This window comes from Artemia sp. Qi Xiang Cuo, chromosome 3, assembly GCF_049724085.1.
Source record: "Artemia sp. Qi Xiang Cuo chromosome 3, ASM4972408v1, whole genome shotgun sequence".
NCBI classification, from domain to species: Eukaryota; Metazoa; Arthropoda; class Branchiopoda; order Anostraca; family Artemiidae; genus Artemia; species Artemia sp. Qi Xiang Cuo.
Genome location: NC_142796.1, coordinates 4,767,837 through 4,781,046, shown reverse-complemented (window position 1 = coordinate 4,781,046; position 13,210 = coordinate 4,767,837).

The window sequence follows — 13,210 nt, the reverse complement described above, 5'->3', positions numbered from 1 at the left end:
TCAACCCCAAAAGCTTTCTTATATGATATTTAGACTATCATAGGCAGCGCGATAGTGCTGCCTAAGTAAAGAACGATGTGGGCACAATGTATAATTTTTTTTTTCTCTTCTTCTTTTTTCTCCATGCCCTGGCACTTCGTATCGAAGGAGTTGTCGTAGAAACTTCGAAAAGGGCTCATTCGATTGGAAATTGGAGTAGATAGTGTTCTTTTTAATAGTCGAAAGTGATTAAAGGACAACTAGCCCCTCCCCCCCACGCCCATCATTCCCCCAAACACATCCAACCGAAATTATGAGATAGCCATTTTGTTCAGCATAGTTGATTTCCATATAGAAAATATCTTTTTGAGGAGGACACTCCCCCACAACCCTCGGGGCAAGGGTTGTTAGTTATGCCCTGGGGGCATATAAGATTTTTATAGAAGGCGTTGTCGTAGAAACTTCAAAAAGGGCTCATTCGCATGGGTGCCCATAGGCTGAATTTTAGGGGGGGGGGGCAAAATATTGAAAAATACTTTATATACTTTAATATCCGTATATTATTCCATTTTAATTCGAGGGCCCCTTATGTTACAAACACACCATTTTCCCTTCTAAAATGTAAAATGTAATTTTGATATTGGCCTTGCTTTCAAAACCAACAAAAACGGCCAAAAAACATAATGGTGGCAGAAAATTTTGTCAACATCGGTGGGTTCTGCTAAAGATCACAATTGCCCTCTTAGCGAAATTCTCTGTTGTGAACCACATGAGTGAAATGAAATAAACCACATGAAAGTGAAATGAGTGAAACTAGAGTTTGCAACATAATCACAAATTTTTAATCATTAAAAATTCAAAAAATAAAAAACGAATTTAAGATTTTGATTTATCTAAATCTCAAAAAAATTGATTTAACTCATGAAAAGAAACTTACATAAGATCTTTAAATCACAGAATTATAGCTTTTCAGAAAAAGCAAATTGTAGATTTTGCTTCTGTTCGTAAACTTTGCCTATAGCTAGCTCTTCTAAATTGAGCTCTTTTACTGTGAATGATTGATAAGCTCAAACTTGATAGGCGTTCTTCACTTCTAGTGTTCCTCGGCCGTGTTTTAATTCGCCTCAGGGTGCTAAAGGATCTCTCCACAGTACATGTTGTTGGTGGGATGGTTAGATAACTAAACAAGGGCTTTCATAATTGAAGGGAAAAATGTAGTTTCAGAGAAGAGATCTATGAGCTTCACTTCCTCACCATAGTCTTTGTTTTTCCACACATCGTACCACGTTCTTGCTTCCACTTCTAAATTGTCATTGTCATAGAACTTAGATAGATCTTTCATTGCATTAACAAATGTATCCTTCTCCGTGTTTTTTAAAATGTTGGGATGAATAAGAATTCCTTTGGACGGGGTTTTGTTGTGGTCATTGAATCTTGATTCAAGTGACACAATTAACGAGTCCAAATAAGGAATAAAAACAGCTAACATATAGTAATCTATAGGATTAGTCAGAGAAATGTTTGAGCGATGAGTTTGTCTTGCAGTTGTCCTAGGTGTTTTGATTTCAATTTCCAGTAAATCACAGGTTTCTTGTAATTCCGTGAAAGTTCCTTCAAATTCCGTGACTACTTCTACTCTGTGCTTTTGAAAAACGCATAACAATTTCTTTTTCACGTGCATATATACAGCATGTTGGTCAAAATCGACGGACTGCATTTTGTTTACAACTGGCTCAAGGTATGAAGAGTATCTGGAAATGATTTTTAGACATACGATAGAAACTACTGATGATGTTGCAATATCCAACTGAAAAGCTTGTGAACGCGTTTCTTGGTTCGCCTCATTGTCAGTGGAAATTTGACTCGAAGCTTCCTTGATGGCACTAAAATTGTTTGAAAAGCTGCGTATGCATTTGTACTTCTCGGACCACCTTGTTTCACACAGAACAGCAATATTTGGGATCCTATTCCTTCTAAAAGCTCTTTCATGAAGAATCGGATAACTTTTTTTATTGTGCCTATTGTGTTTCTAATTTCTGGTCCAATATTGAGGTAATTGACTGCTACATTCAATCCATGAGAGGCACAGTGAAAATACACAGCTTTTGGATATTTTTCCCAGATTCTTCGTTGAACTCCAGTATCTTTCCCGGCCATCGTTGAACATCCATCAAATCCTAAACCAATTAGCTTTGTCATGTCTAGTCCTATCTTGTCTGTGAAATGCAAAATTGCATCAGCAATACTTCCTGCATCTAATTTTTCAAGTTCGGCAAACCCCATAAATTCTTCTTTGATCACCCATCCAACGTTTGAATCCGTTTTCATGTAACGTACCCCTATTGACATCTGCTCTTTCCCACTAATATCAGCAGTCTCATCTGCTAGCAAAGAGAATGTTTGGCTATCATTTACTTCTTTGACTATTGTATCTTATAGTATAGTACCACAAATATTTATTAGCTCATTTTGGACTCTATGAGATGTATATTTAGCTTTTCCTGAATATGTCGTTATGTGGTCTTTAAGGACTTGATCTCCTGCTTCAATGCGAAAACGAAGCAGGTCTTGAAAGTTTCCTCTATTTGAATGATTTCCACGAAGAGCAATGTCGTGAGTACCACAAAATATAATTGCTTTTAAAATTGATGTAAGTTTACTTCGGTTTATCTGTATAAGATCAGATATAGCAGAATCCAGTTGTTCTTTGGTGTCGTTTTTCTTCATCGTCATTGAATCACAGAAGTTATTAGCATCAATTACAGCTTCGTGGTGCCACTTGGATTTGCCATGATTCCGTGCGTCTTCCTGAAAATTTTTGAAGTCCTTGTGAGCTTTTATCACGAAAGAGCCAAAAATGCCTCTCTTCAAGGCTGGCTTAAATAACACACAATATTTACAAAGCCCGCCTTTTAGTGAAGTCGAATACACTAACCATGGATAAGCATACAACCAGCTTTCCTTAAATTTACTGGTATCTTTACCAATAATAGAAAAATCTTTCTTGAAATCATGAGAATAACGGTTTACACTTGGGTTTGTCAGTAATTTCTATTTTTTACAATCAGAAATACCTGGCTTTTCGAAAAAGCTCCCTAAATCAACACTTTCAACCGCACTGTCATTAACATTCGTGTTTTTGGATTGTAAGGATTACTAAAACTCAACAAATCTTCTTGAAGTTGAAGGTTGTTCCATTACAGTTTCTTTGGCTGTTGATGACGAGACATATAAATCAGGCAACTGCGTATCTTTTTTTATTTTCTGGTGGCGAGGTTTCCTAAAACTTAGCCTTTTTTATATTTTTTTTATTCAAAAAACTTCCGGATATCCATTTTTCTAGAAATAAAGAAAATATATCAATTAGAACTGCCTCATTAGTAATTTGGAGCTAGGGTTTTGTTTGAGCAAGGAATGATTTTGATTTAAATGGAACGAATTTTATAGAAAACAGCCAACTAGCAAATAAGTAATGTACGTGCCTATAATCAAAGCCATCAGGGCTTTTAATAACATCTGCAACGATTTCTGCGAATCAATGAATATTCTTCGGCAAGCGTACATTAAAATACCAGGAATTAAATAAAAAAATAGTTTTTTCACCTGAAATTAAGGAGCAGCATTAAAACTTAAAACGAATAGAAATGAACCTTTAAACACCTGACTATTCACGCTAAGATTTCTTAGTACTTTTAAAAAAGCTTCTTATTGTTCTAATTAAATAACAGTTGTGTTTCAGGAATCGTTCTTACAGAATAGGGACAAAATTCAAACTTTAGCCTAAATAACGTGGTGTTAAAGAGGAGACAAGGACAAGCCCTCTCTGATATATGTAATAATTCTTGTTCGTTTTAATGTTGCTCCTAAGGCCTATTTTCAGATGATAAAAAACTTTTTTGATATTTACGGTTAGAAGAGTGTGTGGTACTTACGCATTAGCCAGAAAACACCCGAGAAATTGTATAGCGAACATGATACAACAAAACTAGTTAAGCAGCTTCTTTATCAAAAGAATTCCTGGGGCGATCTAGGCAAAAAAGGGTTTTTCACTCCGTGAACAATATTTAAGCTTTAGTTTGTTCGGGTTGTGGGGCAAAAAAAAGGTACCTAGGTTAGGTTATGTATTTGATTCATACTATGCTTTATCCCCAACCTCACCCCTCCTATGTGCAAATATATAGCCCAAAATTGTTTATAAGCTATTGTATTTTCATCATATTTTGATTTACTTCATTAGCATTAACCAAACTTCACCTCTCGCTTGTTTTCTGGCTAATACGTAAGTACTGGTTGTATTTAGGGAGAGTTCTTAAGAAGAAATTCAATTATAAAACATTTTTAAATTCTATTCTTTCCATCTCAAGAGCCTTTATAAAGGGTTACTAATTGTTAAAGAATTAGAAGTTGTAAAGATATGCCTGAATATTTAAACAAAATTTACTAGGCTATCCCTAATTTGAGCAAAATATCTTTTCCATTAAATTTTCTTCGCCTACCTAACAGCTTCGCAAGACTGTAAAAAGATCCTAAACTGCAATTTGAAATATTAAGCCTACCGAAAATATTACACGGGTGAAGAACCAGAAAAATAATTGTAAGGGAAGGGGAATACGTTTGAGGGAAGAAAGTGGCGTGACAAATACAATTCTCAGATAATAGAGAACTTAATTTTTACACACCAAATGAAAAAAAATTTAAACGGTAAGAATTCGTGGAAAACACATCGGTGCTGTCCGATTATGTCGGTCTTTCTAAAAAGTAGATTGTGGTTAATGCTAATGAAATAAAATAGGATGAATATATAATAGTTTATAAAAAAATTTGGGCAATAGATTTGCCAATTTGGTGATTTGGGGCTGGGGTTATATAATATCAGATATTGAATATGTAACTTCACATCACCTCGGTCCCGTCCCCCCCCCCAAAAAAAAAATGCAGCTTAATATCATACACAAAATGAAAACCACACAATCATTGCCAACTTTATAGTGGTTAACACGTCAAAAACTGGTTTTATCATGGTCTGCTCTTTAGCGGTTAACCAGAAAGGCCCACAAAATGAGAAAGTACCAAAAGATAAATTCCTTCAGTATACCATGAGTTCACTCATTAGGTATTAAACAATAACACAGTATGTCCGAAACCAAAGTAGCAAAAAAAAAAAATTAACTTACAATTCGGCTTTCAAAAGAATTCTCTAGATATTCAATTTCAGAACTCAAAATACAACTCAAGAATCCAACTTAAAATAAAGTTCTTCAATAGTTTTGACCACGACCACAAATGATGAAGAGTCGTATAGCATTAGGAATACAACATTTGAATCGAAATGGTTAGAACAAGAACCGTCTATGATTTTTATGCATAGTAAAACAACAGACAAAAATTAACGAGCAAGAGAGTAAGGCGGTGAAAAAATGTATGGCAAGTAAAATAATAATTGCTAGGGATGGATAGTCATTAGTGATAGATCACTGGGGGTGGTAACGTGAATGGGTGATTTTCGGGGAACAATATTTTTTTCGGGGAGCCACAGAGATTTCGGGGAAATCCCCAAAAATGCGGGGATATTAGAAGCCCTGAACGCCACGCAACCTTATTTCTGTAAATTTAAACGGGAATATAGGCCTATATACCTAAAATGAAGATTAAAAACTAAAAAAATTAAGAACATTTCGCGCGTTTTTTGACCTTTAAAACTTTAGCAGAAGTCAGAATTTGCCTCAAACTTACAGGGCTCTTATTTGAAATCCACAAACCTTATTTAAACTTTTTCAGCTTTTGACGATCTCTTGGGAAGCAAATGTCTTATTTACCTGGTCTAATCGGCACTTTCAATGCTATATATAATAGAAATCTCAAAACAAAAATGAAAGGCAACGTAATTCAGCCAGACGGGGCCACCGCCCCCCCCTGCCCCCCCTTATGGGCGCCCATGCTCATTCGATTGGAAGTTCAAAGGGCTAGTACCCTTTTTAATATTCGAAAGGGATTGGAGGGCAATTAGCCCCCCCCCCTCATCAACGCCCACCTTTTCCCCAAACACATCCAATGAAAAATTTTGAGATAGACATTTTGTTCAGCGTAGTTGATTTCCATATAGAAAATATGTTTTTGAGGAGGACACTCCCCTATAACCTTCGGGGCAAGGGTTTTAAGTTATCCCCTGGGGGCATACAAGGTTTTTATAGAAGGAGTTGTCGTAGAAAATTCGAAAACGGCTCATTCGATTGGAAATTGGAGTAGCTAGTGCCACTCCAAAATAGATCCAAGCAAATCACCCGGACCTGATGGTATAGCAGCCAGGTGGCTGAAGATTGCTGCTGAAGAACTTGCAGAGCCACTTACTCACCTGTTTGATACATCCCTACAGCATGGTATAGTCCCAGCTAAATGAAAACAAGCTAATGTTGTGCCCATACATAAGAAGGGGGACAAACGCAGTGCCTCCAACTACAGGCCAATAGGCCTAACTTCCCAGCTCTCCACGGACTAGAAGCTCCACTTATTGGTACTTTTCAAATATCTTGTCCACGCTCCGATTACCCATATAAAAAATACCGGAACACCTGGAACCAGGGAATCTTGTCAGTGTATGTTTTCGAAATCTTGCCAGGGCTGTCGTGACGTCACAGGGCTGTTGTATAAATCCAGGGTGGGTTGTTGCAGAATCCTATGGGAATCTACTATGGGTGTTGTCAAAACTATTATGACCTTACTACTGTTACACCCTTTCGACAACCTGCATACATGTTGTGATTCAGTTCATCTTCCCCTTCAAATTGTTTGAAAATCTTACCTTCATACCCTTAGGCATAGTTGTAACAATAGTTACATTAGTAGTATTGATATTACTAGTAACATTGTTAACATATTTTCTTTTGATCAGTAGAACATCCCTCTCATCAAGTCCTAGAAGTTTCAATTTCATACAATAATCCATTGCTATGACGTTGCTGATATCTCCTTTTGATGACCTGTATGTTAACAAATTTTCTTCTCAGTGCTCTTAGCCTTACAAGCAGTATCAATAGAAGCAGTAGTTGTAGTAGTAGTAAATGCAGCTGTAACATAGTATTAACAGCAGTATGCACATAATACCTTTCGGTGAGATTATCTTCCCCTTTAAGTATTCTCTGAAAGTTCCAACTTAATACCCAAATCAATTCTTGAGATACGCTATTTCGACAAATTGCAAGCACAGAGCGTCTTTTGATTTAGCTCAAATTTCTTCTCAATTTTGTAAATAGAGTAGTCTGGTAGTAGTAGTGGTGGCAGTTGTAGTAGTATTGGTAGTATGCAAATATATTTTTTTTTTTTTATCATATAACATAACATAACATAACAATCTACAAATCCCCACAAAGGCTCCATGGCCTGTAGGAGGGGGATTATGAAAAGATCAAATAAACATTAAACATTTAAACGCTTAAGATTTAAACAATATAAACATAACGTTAATATTTAAACATATAAACATAAGCATTTTAACTTTTAACATTTAAAGCATTTGCTTAATAAAAAAAAAAAAAAAAAAAAAAAAAAAAAAAAAAATAAGGAGAGTTCACTAAATAATCTTTATCAAACTACAGTGAATCACAACATCTATAAAAAAAAAAGGAGAGTTCACTAAATAAGCTTTATCAAACTACAGTGAATCACAACATCTATATATATATATATATAAAAAAATAATAATAAAAAAAAATTAAATGAAATAAAACTTTTGGCAGCAGGCAAAAGTAAAGAAAATTAATCACATGAAAGCAAATATTTTTGTACTAGTCTTTTGAAGGTGCCAAACCAGTGGCATTCTTGAGCCGAATCGGGAAGGATGTTCCATATCAAATGACACGCAACAAGAGGATTAAAATTGGATCTTATTGTTTGTGTATGCGGAATTTGGATATTTAGAGAACTATGGAGCTGGTACTTTGACCGATCAGATACAAAAGAAGACGTAAATCTAAGGGACCTAAGAATATCACCATTGAGCTGAAGAACAGCAAAAGACGAACAGTAAAAAATATAAAGTTTTTCAATATCAAGTAACGGTTTAGTTGCCAAACGATTTACATCATGGATAAGATTTATAGCTTTATCATAAGTATTCGAAAGCGGTTTGAGAAAAGAAGGGAAAGTAGACATCCATATGACTGAACAATAGGAAACATAAGAATGAATTAAGCTATGAAATAGGATTCTTAGAATTGGCCCTGGAAAGATATGTTTTAGTTTTCTTAGAATACCGAGGTTTCTGCATACCTTCATTTTAATCAAATCAATATGGTGTTTAAAAAATAAATTTTCATCTAGGAGGATGCCTAGGAAACAGACATGGCCATCCTTTGATCTACTAATAAAGCCTTTGGATATATGAATTTCAGATAATTGAGGACAAGCCTGGGATATACGAGAAAAAACTAAAAAACTGGTTTTAGAAACATTTAAGGCAAGAGAGTTAGCATCAAAACAAATTGAAACTCTCTCAAAGAGGTCCACTAACTTTGTATGAACTTCATCCTCTGTTCTCCCAGAAGTAATAAGGGTGGTATCATCGGTAAAAGTAACAAGAGAATCCGAGGTATGCAAACTATAGTTGCGGGTAAGGGAGACTGTTGGATGACATAGATGACAGCAATAAAGAGAATTTTTATTTCCAACTGCAAAAATTAGGTTATTTATATAAATTAAAAACAGTACCGGCCCTAAAACTGACCCTTGAGGGACCCCCTGGTCAACACTTGATGGTGAGCGAAAAAGTGGATCAACCGAAATTATTCTACCAGACAAGAAAGACTTGAACCAATCAAACGCACTACCTCTTACGCCAAAATGAGAAAGTTTAAATAGAAGAACACTGTGGGTTAAAGAATCAAAGGCTTTACGAACATCCAGAAACAAAGCAGCAGGAATCAAATGGGAATATATGGCAGAATGAATATAATTCAGTAAAACTGCACCAGCATGCTCAGTCGAATGATGTGCTCGAAAACCAAATTGAAAATCGTGAAAAAAATCTTTAGAAGTATGAAAATTATTAAGACAAGAAAGCATCGCCTTCTCAAATATTTTGCTAAACACAGACAACAAAGAAATTGGCCGATAGTTGGCTGGATCATTCCGTGTTCCCCCCTTATATAATATGATGACTCGAGCACGCTTGAGACTACTCGGGAAAATACCATGCTGAAAGGAGACGTTAATAAGTTTTGTTAAGGGATAAATAATGGAAGGAAGTATGAACTTAATTACTTTAGTAGGAATATTATCAGGGCCAGACGACGAACAATTTTTCAATCCCATAACAATTTTAGCTATTTCTTTCTCCGTCGCTGGTTCCAAAAACATTGAATTCATACAAGGTGGCCCAAGATAAGACCTGAAGTTGGATCCTGAAGGAGAAGAACCAACAGCCGAAGCGGTCCATTTACCAATATTCGCAAAATATGAAGTAAATGCATCTTGAACATTCAGTTCACCTTCGATGATTTTGCCATCGACATCCAAAAAACAAGGGGTTGATGGAGACTGAAAAGAGGGCCTAAATACAGAATTTATAACCTGCCATGTTTTTCGTATATCTTTACCACAATCTGAAAAACAATTCAAATAATACTGGGACTTGGCCTTTCGACACACAGAATTATAAATATTCCTATAAATTTTAAATCGCTGAAAGCAAATAGCTTTCATTGAAGGGCTAGCAGACTTAACGGCCCTCCAGAGATTATTTTTTCTCCTACAACTCCTAAGGAGACCAGGGGTCATCCAAGGATTTATATGAAAAGCATTCTTAGACTTACGATTAGAAGGTAAAGCAGAGCAAACATCAAGAACAACGTCTTTAATAGACTCATAAAAAGTATCAAATAAATTACAAAAATTAGGATCACTCTCTAAACCACCCCAAGAAATTTCTGCCAATCTTGACCTAAGAAGCATCAATTCCACTTCACCAAACCTAAAAGGCCTCTTGCCAGACTCACAAGTCCTCTCAATAGTCAGTTTATCAAAACAGTATCTAGAGTAAACAGGGAAATGATCGGAAATGTCGCTCACTAAAACATAATTTTGGATCAAGGTGGCCGTACAGAAAATATTGTCAATCAGAGATGACTTACTCTCTGTTATGCGAGATGGGATACATAAAGAAGGTAAAGTACATGTGGCAAGCATGGACGACAGAAAATCCAAAGATACAGAAGACTTTATATCCATCAATTTTATATTAAAATCTCCCATAATAATTAATTCAGTCGACTGTTTTAGGATGGTATCCAGTAGATCATTAAGAGTGTGTAGAAACAGTTGAATAGAGCCACTAGGAGATCGATAAATAATACCAACAATTAAATCCTTACCTCCATATTTAATATCTACGAAAAGTGACTTAAAGACACCTTCGATGTTTCTGGATAAATCCATTCTAAGAGAATATGGGAGATAATTAGAAATATACAAAGCAAGACCACCCTTGGCCATCTTTTGTCGATTCAGTCGTTCTATTTTATAACCTTGCAAATCCAAAAGCATATCATTTTTAGAATCTAAAAAAGTCTCGCATAAACCAACAACGTCAGGTAGCCCATCCGAAACAATCTGTTTTAGATGGTCAATTGAAGAACAAAGACCCTGGATATTCAACTGGAGCACTGAAAAATATCCATCCCGCTTGACAGCCTCCCTCAGACTAGAAACATATTTACTTATTACTGTGTGGTTCACTGTGATCAAATCACTGTTGACATGTCCGATAGAATTATTGATAATGCTTAAAACATCTAACGGTTTATTTTCGAGCTCAAAAATTCGTCGTACAACTGGGGGCGTTTATGATTTTCCATTAAAAAAAATAAAATCTATTTTAGATTTTGCATTAAATAATAAAATATAAATGCAAAAAAAAAAAAAAAAAAAAAAAAAAAAAAAAAAAAAGCTAAACACAAACCCCGAATTATCGAATCTTTCGTATCATTGATTGACCAGGTGGTTTGGTCAAAATTTGCCCGCGGTCAGTCCATACATTAAATTTACCAAAACAATCTCTTGCCGCATTTAAAATTTCACAATGCTTTTTTGTTAGCGATTCTGATAAAAATATTCCATTCTTCGCTAGTTTAGTCTTTTCTTTGAAAACAACTCGAGCTAATTTCACATTTTTGAAGCGTATTAGCACTGGAGACACTTTAGATTGATCGTTAGAGTCATTCAAACTAAATCGATAAACATTTACAATATTATTAACTTCAAAACCAGGGACCAGCATCTTGTCTTTAATGATAACCGATACTTCTTTCTTTAGGTTATTTCCAGGCCTCTGCCTTACTCCATTCATCACTAAGCAGTCCAACATCTTTTCTTGTTCAAAATCATCCACTTTCGATTCCAATGACAAAATCCTACTTTCCAAGCTTTTAACCATTGCAAATAGTCCTTTGAGTGATTTTTCTATTTCTTGGAATTTTGGATTGTAATCAATGGAAATAGCATCATGAATTTTTTTACTATAATATCAATTGCTTGATTTGCTGTATCAGGGTCTGTTAGTTTAGCCTTAACTTGACGGGAAATATCAGCTGTAAGATTCACTTGTGTCCGATTTAATTCATCCTGGGTAAAAGCTATTTTTTGCAGGATTAGGCTAGGTGCCAGTGAGTCTTCTGCAATAACGCTCGCTGGGTTTAATGCTAGATAAGTAGGTGATGACGATTTATAAATGTCTGGAAACGAATCTAATACCTTTTAATACCTTTTATAGTAAAAATAAATACTATATATATTTACTTAGTTTATAATACTATAAAGTAATATATATAGTATAAGCCTGAAATTGGGGCTATTGAAGAGGAGATCAAGGAGGCACACTTGTGCCTCTATAAAGAGGCGACCCACCACAATGTTAAGCGATTTCCGGTCCTAGCGGTCACAGAGAGACAGCGGTGATCGCATTTTGTAGCCCAAGCTCCAACTAAGAAACGTGCAAAATTTCACCCCCTCCGACATTATCTTCATGGGTAAAAGTGGGCCGGAAGTTTCGACCCTCCGACCACAGCCCCCCTTTAACGTTGTATGATTGGGCTGAAATTTAGAGGTTTAGGTTTTCCCAGGGCCCGGGAACTTATCCTCGAAATTGCAGATCAATTCGATCACTCCTTCCCTGTTTTACAAAAACCGAATATAGCCACTTAAAGTTCATTTCTCTTTTTTTTATCAGCTACGTATACAGGCCACAGTTGGCAATGGATCCAAGTGAAGTAGGAATCATTCGAAGCGGAATTCGACCTGTTAGGGCTTTTTGATATTTTCAGACCGACAAAATTATCCCCTGAATTTACATTTACGAAAAACCTCGTTTTCCTATAAGAGCCCATGTTAATTTTTCCCACCACAGCCCCCTTTAATGTTGTCTGATCGGGCTGAAATTTAGAGGATTAGCTTTCTTGGGGTCTGGAAGCTTATCCTTAAAATTTCAGCTCAATCCAATCACTCCTTCCCTGTTTTCCAAAAACCAAATATCAAGTTTTGTGGGGATTTGTTTGCGTCAAAAATACATCGCACAGAATAAAAATAATGTAATGTCTCTGTGGTACAGTGGTCGCTATTCCTGACTGTCAGGCGGAAGATCCGAGTTCGATTCTCCGTCAGAGAAATTTTTTTATGTATTGAATTTAAAGTTTAAAAAAGAAACTCGGTTTCTTTTTTAAATCCAATCTATTAAATCCTTCGGCTCAACAGGCGTCTCCAGAAGAATATCACAGTCGGCCTTCAGTTTACATGTAAGTCTTCACTGCTTTGATAACATGGGGCCTGGGGCGGCTGATAAAAATCTTAATGTGCATTTGATTTGAGTATTCAGGAATGAAAAGCCTTAACACAAGAATCTTCAAAAGCAGAGGGTTTGGGCGGCGACAACCCCCCAACTTTAACACCTTAAAAAATCAGCCAACAGTTAATCAAGCAAAATAAAGGTATAAAATGTAAAAAAAAGCGCAGAAATTATTTTAAAAAAACTACGTTTTCTAAAGAGTTAAAGAGGCTGAGTCACAAGTTCGAACCTTAAAACGTACAGGGACTAGGAGGTGCAGTTGGGGGGCTGCAGCCCCCAAACCCCCGCTTCCGTATATGAAAGGGGCTGTGCCCTCCTCAACGCCTCGCTCTTTACGCTAAAGTTTTTAATGTTTAAAAAAAAGAGTTGTGAGAAAGTCAAACTTTAGCTTAAAGAGCGAGG